Here is a 13117-nt window from a genome sequence, read left to right as displayed (position 1 = left end):
CTCTAGTGCTTACGTTTCCTTGTGTCTAATATAAGGCTTTAGAGTCGTCTGGCTGTGAGCATGGGGCCCAGCTGCAAGCACCAGTTGGAGTGGAAGAGAGACGAGCAGACTCACTCATGGCTCAGCAATGTTGGTGCAAAACAACCTTTTGCTGAGTAACATGGAAATGGATCTAAAACATATGGATTAAACGCCTCGGAAAATAAACAAGGTTTTAAAAGGAAAGGAAAGGAAAAGTACTTAGCCACTATGTTTGAGGTTTTCCTGAACCCAAACCTTTGGAAAACTAGCATAAGAGTGAATTACTCAGCGCCTGTAACACAATCAGCTTTGAAATAGACTTGTCATAAACCACCAGTTTCTTCTAAAAGAATTTTTTTTTTTTTTTTTTTTTTTTTTAGACGGAGTTTCACTCTTGCTGGCCAGGCTGGAGTGCAGTGGCGCAACCTCGGCTCACTGCAACTTCCACCTCTCGGGGTCAAGCAATTCTCCTGCCTCAGCTTCCAGAGTAGCTGGGATTACGGGCACATGCCACCATGCCTGGCTAATTTTTGTATTTTTAGTAAAAACAGGATTTCACCATGTTGGCCAGGCTGGTCTCAAACTCTTGACCTCAAGTGATCTGGCTGCCTCAGCCTCCCAAAGTGCTGAGATTTCAGGTGTGAGCCACTGCACCCGGACTTAAAACAATTTTTTTTAATGGTTCACCCAAACTAGCTCCCTTATGCACTCCTTTTGGGGCTCAATCCTACTGTTCTTTACAAGAAGGAGCATGACTTTACACACCGACAGGGGCTTGGGAGGCACTAGAGACCCAGGATTCAGTAGGACTCCTGAGGGGAGCCTTTAGGAGGCTTGAGGAGACCAAGCTGGGAATAAGTCCATCACAGCATGACAAGAGTCCTCCAGAGAAGGTGAACAAGTAATGATTTGGACTAGGAGCCAGACAGATATCCAAGGGCATCAGCCTGTACCACCTCTGTAACTCTGAGCATCAGTGTTTTTGTCTCCCACCTGTAGTTACCACTGCCTCCTCAGGAAGCTGGAGAGAAGGAGAGCCCACACATGGTGAGAGCCCAGGCTGCAGCCACTGTGTACAAGTGGATGGCTCAGGTTCACCACTGGCCAGCCCCCTAAGACAGTTCCATGGGATTTTAGAAACCAAGATCTGTGGCTACCAGTGCTAAGAGATCAAGCACAACCAAGGAGCCAACCTAAGTCCAGCTTTGAGGAAAAATCTAGGAAGTAGGAGAGAGAGGGAGGCTGAATCCCAAGGTCTGGGAGTCAGTCTTTGTTTTAGTATGTTCCAGTTGCTATGGTGATGTGGGCTGATGCAAAGGCCTCCGGACAGGAGGCTGGCTTCCCTTTAAAAGAGATGCTGCTGATCACCCACCAACACTCAGCGTTCCTTGACACTGTCCAGGGCAAGTGTTTTGGTATGGCCGGCAGAAGGAGTGCCAGGCAACGGCAAATGCCCATCCTAGAGGAAAACCCCTCTGCCAGGGGGCCCCTTCCCTCTGCTAGAGTTCCTCACATACCTAGAAGTGTTCTTCCAGTGGTGAAGGTGTTGTCTAAACTCTCTAGACTGAAGAAGCCTTACTCTCACCATCTTCAATAATTCATATGATCATGTTTTTAGAGCTGGCTCCAGGCCCAGAAAGGGTTCTTCAGATCCCTTTCTAAGGCCTGGGACCACCCATCAGCGAGGGGCAGCCTCTCTTCAGGTGTTATCCCATTCAGGGTATCATTTTCTCCCTTGAGGAGAGCTTTGTAGGAGGCAGACAGAAGCCACAGCTAAAAATTGGAGCCCCACTCCCCACTGCGCCTCTGCAGCAGAGCTCTTCCATTCCTATCCATCTGACTTGCCTCCTCTTTTCAAACCTCACCTTTAAAACATCTTGTAATCAATCAAATTTGGCTTTTTGACATCAGTGAAAAAGGATGCAAGATCCTGGATAGAACTTGACAAATTTTAAACCCTGAAAATAAGATATTTTTTCCTTACCAGTTTTTATATAAAAAATATTGGGAGGTTTAACAAGATTAACAGACCAGGTTGTAAATAAGAAGCCTATTTTTGCAAAAAGCTCACAGCTTTGTTTGTCCTTCCCATGCTCAGCTACAAGCTGGAGTTTCCTGGACCAGCACCTATCCTATACAGCCCTTCCCACTGGTCCTCCATGTAGCCATTTTTGTTGGATTCTCACACGTGTGATAATTCCAGATTTCTGTTTTTAATTTTAATTCCAGTTTTCAATTTTCACTGAAAATTGTTTGATGGACACACACACACACACACACACAGCAAGACATCCAGAATGTTAAAAAGACATAGCAGGCCAGGTACAATGGCGCATGCCTGTAATCCCAGCCCTTTAGGAGGCAGTGGTGGGCAGATCGCTTGAGCTCAGGAGTTTGAGACTAGCCTAAGCAACACAATGAAACCTCATCTCTACAAAAATGCTAAAATTAGTCCAAAAAAATTAGCTAAAATTGGTCCCAACTACTTGGCGGGCTTGAGAATCACCTGAGCCTAGGAGGCTGGGCTGCAGTGAACTGTGTTCATGCCACTACTCTCCAGCCCAGGTGACAAAAGTGAGACTTTGTCACAAAAAAAAAGAAAAAAGACACAGCAACACAAATCACAATAAAACTAAGCTAACACTATTGATGTGACTGCCAAAAGCAAAATGAAATGACCCAGGACCGAAATTTTTCAGACTGTGCTCCTTGGAGCCCACAAAGCTCGGTGGAACTTTTTGAGATCTCTCAAGACAAAAATCAGCTCCCACTCCCAACCACAGCCACTTCTTATCTAGTTTTTAAATTGGATTTACTAAGATTTTATTGGAAAAAAAACATTTTGTGGTTCAAGTAATTTTTAAATTACTACTGTAGAAGACTAAAGGAAAGAGGCCTAACAGCTGCTCTGAAGTACTCTCTCTTATGCCCGGTGTAGCCCAGAGTCTGGACAGGTAAGGGAGCTTATGCACATGATGCAAGTAAGGGAGCTTATGTACCTGGACAGGTAAGGGAGCTTATGCACCTGAGGCAGGTAAGAAACTTCATGCACCTGAGAGGTTGCAGGAAGAAAGGGGTTTAGGCCTTTCTGAGCTTCTGACTCTCCTCTTATGCCCTCAGTGAAGCTTCCTCAGATCTCCTCTGGCTGAATTAATGGTCTTCTTCATTTCTCCAGCGGGTCTTCTGCCTTCCACTCCTCCTGACTAATCTGTCCTAGCCCCCATCACCCTGTATGACAACTTCTGACTGGGGTATCTGTCCCCTCACCAGGCTGCTAGTTCTTTGAGAACAGGAACCATGTATTCAATTGCCTTCTCAGTGACTCATTCAGGGCCTGCCTCATAGAAGATGATCAAAAACTTGTACCCAACTTATTTTCTGCTTCCGACTGTGGTGGTGGGTGACAGAACACAACTGCACACCAGTATCTTGGGCTACCCAGAATGTACTGGTGATGACCAATTCACCCTCCCAGGAGTGCCACAGGGAGGGAGTTGAGGAAGGTAATTGGGTCTTAAATTTCATTTTCAGGTTCAAAAAAGAAGAAACTGTGATCTTTGGAGTCTAAAATAGTTGTTTAAATGTAAACATGCATTCTCAGTGTCTGGAGCCAGAGTTTGATGAAATTCCCCGAGTGATCTCTTAATACCACCAAAATTACATTCAAATGCCTCTGCCAGGCAAAGATAAATTGCCATTTGCACAATGATTTTGCACTTAAAAGTAGTTCAATCCAGAGAGCTTTGGAAAATTTATTATGACAGGGAAAAGTGGAAACTTAAAGGGGGCCAAGATATTTAGTCTGCTGATAAGATGGCTTAGGGGCAACAATAATTATCTCCAAGAATTTTAAGGGTCATTATAAGGTCATTAGGAGGGCACAGACCAGCTGGGCTTCCTCAACTCAGACAACAGGAACTGACGTAAATTACACCAAAAAGAATTGGAATCAGAATCACAGAAAGTCATCAATGTCATAATGACATAGGCCCCCATGGCTTGAAGGCAGCTCTGTGAACCAGCAGCATCACCTGGGAGCATGTTGGAAATGTGGACTCTCAGGCCCTATCTCAGATCTGCCAAATCATAGCTCTCACTTTAACACGTGCCCCTATGATTTGCTGGCATATTTTAAGTCTAAGAAGCACTGGTCTAACCTAACCCCTAAAGAAAGGACTGGAGAAGTCGAGGAACCAGCCCAGGTCCTGGTTGATAGTCCAGGCAAGGAGTACAGTCACAGTGACTGGCACCCATAAAGCAGTCCCCAAGGAACACTCCAACGGTTCCCATCTTTCCTGACTGGCAGAGCTACAGAAAAGGGTGCCTGTCCTCCAGGCCACTTGTACTTTCCTTGTCCCAAGGGCTGGGTGCATACCTTACAGCCACAAAGACTCTGGAGAACAGCATGAACTCCTCACCTCAGAGAGGGCCAAAGAGTGCAGCAGGCGGGAAGCCGGTGGCCCTCTCCACTCTGTGTGATGTCTCAAAACAGGTGAGACAGCAATCTGGCATGGACATCTTCCATGCCAGAACAGCTATCTAGATGTGCTTTCTCCGTAACAGAAAATGTCTAATGGTGTGGCCCTCCTACTGACAGGAGAGAAAGAAATTCACAGGGCTTTCAAAGACCTGGTCTTCAAAGGTTTTCAAAGTCTGGGCAAAGCACTTTAAACTGAAGTTGCATCTAAACCCCTGATACGACTGCCCTTCCAGAAGACTCAAAGACATCCTAGTGCAAAGAGCTAGGCTCTCCAGCTCCTTGCTCTGAGCAGGTGCCTGTGCAAGGAAAGCCTGCCTGCTTGTGCTCCCCAGGGCTCACTCACCTGCAGGGGTGGGGAGGGAAGGGTGGATTCAGATTCCTGGAGTCAAGCTGAGCCTAGGGACAGGCCCTAAAATATAACAGGGGCAGAGAGGAGTAGCAGCTCCTCTCCCTCTGGGTGGGCATGTGTGTTTCCTGACACCAAGGGAACTAAGCAGACAGCAAATGTATATTTGATGACATTTCTCTGCAAGCAGCCTCCCTTCTGAAGAACCAAGCTTGAACAAAGCCTGGTGCCAGGGCACACAGAAGAAAAAGAAGGACTAGGGGGTCTACCAGAGATGATAAGATGGCCCCTGAAGAGAGTGGCTAAAGCAAAGAGGTGCAGCTTTAATAAAAGTCACCATGATAGTCACCATCCTACTCAAATTAGCAAAGTTTCCACCTGCCAGACTTTAGGGAAAGGGGGGTCAGGCCCAGTTGAATAGCTTACAAAACGGTAGAAAGGAATCCACCACTGAGAAGTCTCCCCTGGCACCCACTGCCACTTCCAGCCTCCTGCCAACCCAACCAGATACAAGAGAGTAACAACGTGATCCTTTCCTACTCACTGTCCAAAGGAAATTGAAACTGCCTCCAGATAATGGCCAAAAACCAAGCGGTAAGAGATAGCTGATGCTTTACCCTGATAAGATCAAACATCTGGGTATGTGCTATCATGTAGAAAGAGATGTGTAGTCCAGACTTTGAAAAGTCTATGCATGCTTTGAAAAGATATGCAATCTTGTGGATGCAGCTCACAAACTTAACTTTGTCCCCATTTAGGAACCCAACCTACATGTTTGCATTTCTCTTTTGAGCTATAACTGCAAATGCAAATTGCATTTAATCCATCAAATGGTGATATTCTGCCAATACCACAGAAGGTGCTAAAAAGAGGTCACTTAAGCAGCAGACTTCAAAGGAGGCTGATGAGAATAATTGAATTCACCCCTTTCATCCTGCTGGCCTTCCCCACTGAATGCCACTCTTGCCATTGGATCTATCTGTCCTGAGGATTCAGGTCCTGCTGCAACAGGCAGAATGCCACAGAACTGATGAAGAGCTCGTTTCTACCACTTCTCATGACAGTTCCTCCCCTCATTGGCCCTTCACTCCAAGAGTGTCCTGAAGTTCTATAATTTACTTACCAGAAAGCCAAATGTATGCTGGAAACTGGAATCTGCATAGGAGTCCACAGAAGACAGTCAGGAATTCAAGGTCATCCAAGGCCCCATGTCCTCCTGCTCTATTCATGTCATCAGTAATCTCATAGAAAGATTCTGAGCATCTGTAGCATGTATTCTTTGACTCCAATCCTTTTAGATGGAAGAAGCTAAGTTTCCTTCTGAGCTATTAAGAGTAGAAGGAGGAGAAGAATAAAAATCTAAGAGCACCAGAATGTAAAACTGACAGGCATAAAAACACTCACATGCACACACGCACACACTTTTGTGAAAAAAAAAAAAAAAAAAACTCTAACTGGAAGATTGGGTACTATATAATTGCATTCTCCAAACTTCTGTGGTGTGTCATGTATTAGTGATGTCTACCAGACAGAACCCTGAAATGCGGAGCTGGAGGGGACCCTCCAGTCCAGCCAGGATCAAATAAGTGCCCACTGCTCTGGGCAGAGCAAGTGTCTTGATCAGAATCTCACACCTAAGCAAGGCTCAAGCATGAAGTAAGGTGCTTCCTGCTTGGCAATGACCACTCAGTGAACCCCTGGACAAAGTTCCACTCCATAAAGCCTTCATTCTGGAGTGATCTAGAAACCAGGCCTTGGAGGCCACTCCCCATCAATACCCAAGAGTACTTCACTCCCAGAAAGACAACAAAGCCTCTTAAAAGACTTTGCAATCTCGTGAGAGAACAATCAGGAAGAACTGATCATCTGAACCAGAGAGCTGTGATAATATTTTGAAAATGACTTACTTTTATCTTTCCTCCAAGTAGTATAGGTAGGGGAAAACAGTTGACTGATTTTTATCACATAAAAATTCTTCCATTTGTCTTTAAATAAGAATTTTTTTGCATTGTGATCAACTCCAGAATTTTCATCAATTCCATCAACAAGTTCTTGGATGCAAAATAAAGTGAAGATGGAGTCCCTATCAAACAGTTACTAGGTTAAGAGAGAGGGCAAAGGGTTGGTGAACATAATTCAAAAGAAATGCACAACTGTCTTTAAAATATATCTGTAATTGCTACCATTTTAAAAGATTTCTCTGTGCTCAGCACTGGATTAAATGCTTTATGTTGTACCAATTACTGTAATTCTCGTAGCAACCCTACAAGATGGGATTGCATTATTCCCAGTTTACAGATCAGCAAACAGGCACAAAACATTTGAGCAACTTTCCCAAAGTCACAGATGCTGTCTCAAAATTTTTTTATAAGAGATGTTTAATTGTTTTTACTTTCCATGGGCCCTTGTCAGTCACCAAAAAAGCAGACCTGGGTTTCTTGTAATTTTAAAATAAAGGAAGATACACACTTCTGTATGGGTGGAAATGACAAAAAGAGCCCCATCCAGTGTCATTTCTTACCAGAGGAGGGAGATCTTTAATTTGGTGCACAGATTAAACCCTACAGGTTTTTCCACCTTGTTTCAAGTAACCAACTTGAAAAGTCATCTACTGGGCTAAAGAGGAGCCTTTGGAAATTGCTTTAAGAATGTCATGGGCTTTGAACAAAACTGTTAGGATCAGAAAAGCATAGTTGCTTTTGCAAATACATCCGGTTGCATTCTCTATAAACTTGTTCTATTTGATTTCTTCTTCATTCTGTCATTAATCATGAAACTAATATATCCTCCTAATACCATATTTACTAAATAAATAATTTAATTTGATGGAACACATGAACCTATGCCCTACACAGAAAACAGTTTGAGCTGGATCCCTAATTATGTCTGGCATAATTGTATCTGGCATTATCTCACTGCCTGGGTCGGATTCTCAGGGGTCGCACTTTCCTACCAGCTCTGAGGTGTCTCCGTGGTGTCATAGAAAAGCCAGAGAACCACAGAGTGCCTCTGGGAGGTCCTGTAGAAAGCCACCTGCCGACTCAGCTAGGACGTGGTCAGAAACCACAGACTCCTGAGGACTGGGCTGCCTCCTGAGTGGTAATACCGAGGGCCCCCTCGGACTATCAATCCCTTTCCTCTGTCCCAGAGCCACAACGCCTTGGGTCTGGGAAGAAAGCGCACGACTTCCCCGGAGACCCAGGGCCACAGACCCCAAGTGGAGGAAGTGGCTGGGAGCTGTCCATGGTGGCGTCGCGCCTGGGCACGCAGAGCCGCCGGCTCACCGCCCTCGGGCGCGCCCTGGATCACTTTCCAGACCGCAGGGATGGAGAGACGCGCTCCCCGGCTCACTGTCCCCGGGATGGGGCTGCAGCCAGGCACTGGTTCACACATCAAAAGGTTAGTTTTTAAAGGGAGTTCTTACCTGTGGGTAGCGTTGGCTGCTTGGAGAAGGACTCAGGACCTCAAACCCGGCAGCTGGCGGAGCTCCTTGGGACGGCCGTAGCGTCCGACACTTGAGGAACAGCGGCTGTCGCGGAGAGTGTCTGCGGCTGAGGACCCAGGGCGCATCGCGCTCCTCTCTCATGAGCACACGCATCCCGCGGGATCCATTCTAGAATGTCACTGGCCCTCGTTGCCAGAACGGCGAGCAGGAGACCTGGCCAGCGCTCAGCCACGACTCTGCCTTTCCTCCCAACCTAACGCGACCTTTCTTGCAGCCGACGTCCTTTGCCAGGGACCACCAAACCTTCTTCCAGTGATGCCACGTATGGAATCTCAGTCTAAACATCAGCAAGGACCCCGGGTTCATCTAACATTGCAATTGCCTCAGCTCGGCCCCGCGCCAGCGCGTCGCTGGGTGCCTAGCGCTGTCCCAGGGGCACTGGGAGGCGAGGAAAACCGGGAGGAAGAGCGTGCTGAGGCAGGAGCAGCAGGGCGCAGACCTGTTGCTAGGCGCACGCCCGCTAGCGCTCAGCCTGAGCTGGCTCCCAGTCGGCAGGACACCGAGACCTGACCCTTGTGGTACTCCCTCCTCGGTGAGACACTCTCCCGGGCTCAAGCCCCAGGTGCCATTCAGAAGGGGAAAAATCTACGGAAAGAAGGAGTCTGCCCCCTCTGGACGCCCTCTGGGGACTCCAGCGCCCCCCGGCACCTGCAGCTTGTAAAGCATCACAAGATCTCAGAGAAATCCCACAGAGGTCAGTGCCAGAGGCGTGTGCCCATCAACAGATGCATGGACAAACAGACAGACAGAGGTAGACTGCACAGCACAGGGTGGACAGACAAACAGAAACTGAGGCGGGTAACGTTTACCCTATGCCGGGTGGAGGCGCGAGCCCCCGCTTTTTACCTCCTTACCGTGGCATGGGCCGTCAGCTCATCCCTGACGGCCCTAGCCAGGCCCTCTTACCTCTGGGTCGGTGGCCGAGACAGTGTCAAGCCTCGCAGGCCAGGAGCGCAGCGGCCCCGGGCGTCTGGTCGCTGATCGCCAGGCGCCGCGAGCACCCGGGGCGTGGGCAAGCGGAGTGGTAGCTCGTATGGGAAATCGGGGTTCAGACCCTGGCCGCGCTCAACCCCGCTGGCTCCTCGCGCCGCTTGCGCTCGCCAGGCTCGGTCCGATTGCACCGCGCTGGGCTCTGCTTGCGCGCTAGCTACCCGGCCGTCAGACGGAGCTGCCGCTTTTATAGCCACTTTTACTGACTCCTCCCCCGCGGAGCCCCTGACGCCCGCGCGGCACCGTAGCTCCCTCCCTCGCCCCCCAGTGAAGCTTCCCTCCACGCGTCCCCGCCTTGCCCAAGTGGGGCGGGGGCCCTGCGCCCGGGTCGGACAGGGGCGGGCTCTGGCGGCTGCTCTGGGAGACGCAGACCCGAGCCCGCTGAGCCCGGGTGCGCGGAGTCCCGCCCGCAGCAGCCAGGTGAGGGCGCTGGAGGCCAGGACTCGGTGGAGCGGCCGCGGCTGACAGCGGAGAGCACGTCCCCCGGCCTCCAAGGAGCCAGGGTCTCTCGTGCCCCGCTCGCGCCCCGGGGCGTCCTCCGAGGCGAGGAGGCAGTGGGCGACAGGAGAAAAGGTCTTCGCCTGCCACAGAATCTCCGCGAGTCGGGGTCCCAGGCTAAGTCCCAGGATCTCTTTTAACTCAGCAGCAAAAGAGTGGCCTGAGAGATTTTGGTATTGGCCTAGCAGTTCATCTGAGAGGAAAATGCGTGGACGTTCAATGAAAGCCATCTTGGTTTGAAATTGGATTCAGACCCCTCCTAGCCTCAGTTTCCTCATCAGGAAAATGGGTTATGTGATGCTTCCTCACTAGAATGGTGAGACTTAAGTGGGATCAGTAAAGTCCAAGTTCTAAGCACATAATAGGTGCTCGGTAAGTTAGAAACATTACCTGTGGGTAGGAGGGCTCTGTGCCTCTTTAACTGGACAGGCCAAAGTTCTGAAGGGTCAAAGCAAGAAGGTGCGACTGGTCTAGACATTCACCTGCCAGAGGAAACAGTATCAGTAGGAAAAGTTCATCACAACACATCCCGAGGGCATATGGAGACTCCTCTCAACTCTGCCGCTAACCTACTGTGTGACCAGGGCCAGCTATTTCCCCTGTCTGAGTCTCAGGGCGGTTTTTTTGCAGGAAAGTGAGGAAATCTGTAAAATGAGGGCGTTGATACCTGCTCTCTGCCCCTTCCACTTTTTAGAGTGTGACTCAGCCCCCTTTCCTGGTTAGCAGAGGCCTCCTAGAATATACATTTCTTTCTTCCTTCCTGCCAGTGTTTTCTGAGAACTACCTCCTCACGCAGGGTCTCCATTCTGTGCGGTACACACTAGCTTCGGGAATCTAGGTCTGGACTTTAAGGCCAGGCTGTGGTCGGCAAAAGCTGTGAAAGTCTGTAATCATATCCCCTGGGCTAAAGCAGAAGCGTTTGTCACTGGTTAAACCGGGAAGTGCTGTTATCCACCTCTAGGCTTCTTCCAGAAAGCTGAACTTGATCCTTACTGGGGATGGCAGTCAGGATTCTCAGCCCTTCTTTGATTTATTGGGAAGTAATGAACTGGATCCAAGGGCAAGCCCTCCTCCCCAGCCTTTTCTTTCCAGCCGAATTAAATGGAGCCCCCTCCCTGCCCTCAGGGCCCCTCCCCAGTCCTCACCATGATTCCTGTTTATTTTTTTCTTCCTTAAGGAGCCCCCGGAAAGCAGACCCACAAACAGTTGTGTGTTAGGGGTTTGGGGGTGCTGGGCATTTGGCCCAAATGGAGAAAGGTCGGCCCTGAATCAGCCTTATTTGGCACGACATGCAGGATTTTCCATCAACACGCAGTAGATTTGAGGCCTGAGTGGAGCCAGACAGCTCTCTGGTGAGGGGCTGGCTCCACAGGCATCTGGGAGATGAAGTGGTAAAGGCAGGGTCCTGTCTAGGGATGGGCCCTGAGAAGTGCTTTGTCATGTTTTCTCAAAGCACTGAAATGCCCAGCACATTCCTCTTGTATCCAGTTTTCTTTATCACAGACCGATGCCCAGGAGAAAAGAGCAATGCTGATGAATTACAAACAGGCTCTGCATGTCTAAAACCAGATTCTCCAGCCAGTTCTCTATTCAGCACTGCCATTCAGCATTCAGTGATGAACGGGGCGTGCCGGGTAATTCTTTATAGATAAATATAGCAACATGACACTGGAGGATTTACTACCCACACTTCCCCAATCCAAGATCTTGCTCTTATAAATGCAGAGACAGGAAAGAGCTGGTCAGGAAAGGTTGTGCTGGTTTTCTGGTTCTTGCCGAAATCTCCCAGCAGAGAGTCTCCAGAGAGAAGGGAAATGCCCATCAGTGGTGTGACCTCCCACCCAGAAAGCCTGCCCTTCCTCCGTTCTTTGCATCTGCCTCCAGCCCACCTTCCTCAGGTGGGACACAGCCCCCTCAGCTACATCCTCGTGCAGTAGAATGGCCTGCCTGCTCACTGTGGCCTCAAGCTGCCCAAGTCTGGCATCCTCGGTCTGCTGACAGGATGCCACTTCTGTTCCCTAAAACAAAGACCTTCACACTCCACCTACTGATCAGCAAAGCCAGCACCTGCCCCTACAGTAGCCTGCCTTATTACAGTTTAAAAGGTTGGCCACGCCTGTGGCTCCATAGGCCAAGTCTCCAGACCCAGTTGTCCAGGAAAACCTGGAGTAGATGGGTGGGGAACAAGGAGAAAAGGGAAGCAGGATGTAGTTAGGGTAGTGTGTGAGTGGGCTGTGGTGTAGTTAGGGTAGTGTGTGAGTGGGCTGTGGAAACCTCAAGGTTTCCAGCAGACCCACAAAAATTTAAAACTGAATTGGGCATCTTGGAGAAGCAACTCACGAATAATGAGCATATTTAAGTTCCACCAATAGGGGTCGCCCTTAGACACTGGGCCTGAAGCTGGCATAAGAAAAGGGAAATTCCCAGGCCTGGGTCCCCAGGCCAGATTTCCAGCCCTCAGAGCTGTTGGATTCCTGTCTTGGACACAGAAGAGGCTGCCGAGCTGAGGAGAGACAGGTCCTCAGTTTTTCTGGTGAGTGAAGGCCTGTGCTGGAATTTATGACAGCAAATCCCAGCTCTGAAAGTGGATTTCTACATCTTCCTCTTTAAACTCACCATCACTCTAGAGAAAGAACTCTTCTTTCCTGTGTTTTATTTGTATCTAAAACATAGGTAAACGGTATATGTATGATGTCTTATTATTTATTTCCTTTTTTCTAATTGCAAAAAATCATACATGTACCCTGTAAAAAAATCAACCAACCAACCAACCTTGAAAAACTTAAACAATGAACAAAGAGAAAAGAAATTACCTAACATCAAACATAATGTATGTACATTACAAAAGCTTGAGAAATACAGAAAAACACAAAGGAAAGAAAAAAAATTACTTCTACTCAAAAATTATTTCTGTTAATTTCAGTATATAGTCAAGCATTTTTCCAGGTATAAGTTACATATGTAGTTGCACAAACAGATAACGTATGTAAGTGTTCCATAAATGTTCAAGAGCTAGCTCAAAATTATTCTCTTCCATCAGATTGCATGTTCTGAGAGGGCAAGGGTTATGTCTCTCAAGCTCCATCTACCCTATAGTAGCTCCTATAGTGTCTAACATAAAGTCCACGTGTAGTCCACTGTCAACGAATGAATACACGAATGAGCATTTCTTATAAAAATAACATACATGCAGTGGAAAAGGAGACCCAAGTGGTTTACAAACATGTGAAAAGATGCTCGACTTTGCACATAAATGAAGAAATACAAATTAATACTA

General features: G+C 48.2%; 1 protein-coding gene across 1 annotated transcript in view; it reads right to left on the bottom strand.

The window, feature by feature from the left end:
- The window catches only part of CEMIP (cell migration inducing hyaluronidase 1), a 175511-nt gene extending 165986 nt beyond the window's left edge, over positions 1 to 9525 (bottom strand). Inside the window, exon 1 of the mRNA XM_023193397.1 lies at positions 9259 to 9525. The gene's annotated coding sequence lies outside the window, so the exon portion shown is untranslated. The remainder of the gene's footprint in view (positions 1 to 9258) is intronic.
- Positions 9526 to 13117: the final 3592 nt, after the last annotated feature.

This window comes from Piliocolobus tephrosceles, chromosome 6, assembly GCF_002776525.5.
Source record: "Piliocolobus tephrosceles isolate RC106 chromosome 6, ASM277652v3, whole genome shotgun sequence".
NCBI lineage: Eukaryota > Metazoa > Chordata > Mammalia > Primates > Cercopithecidae > Piliocolobus > Piliocolobus tephrosceles.
This window is presented reverse-complemented; position numbering and strand designations above follow the sequence as displayed.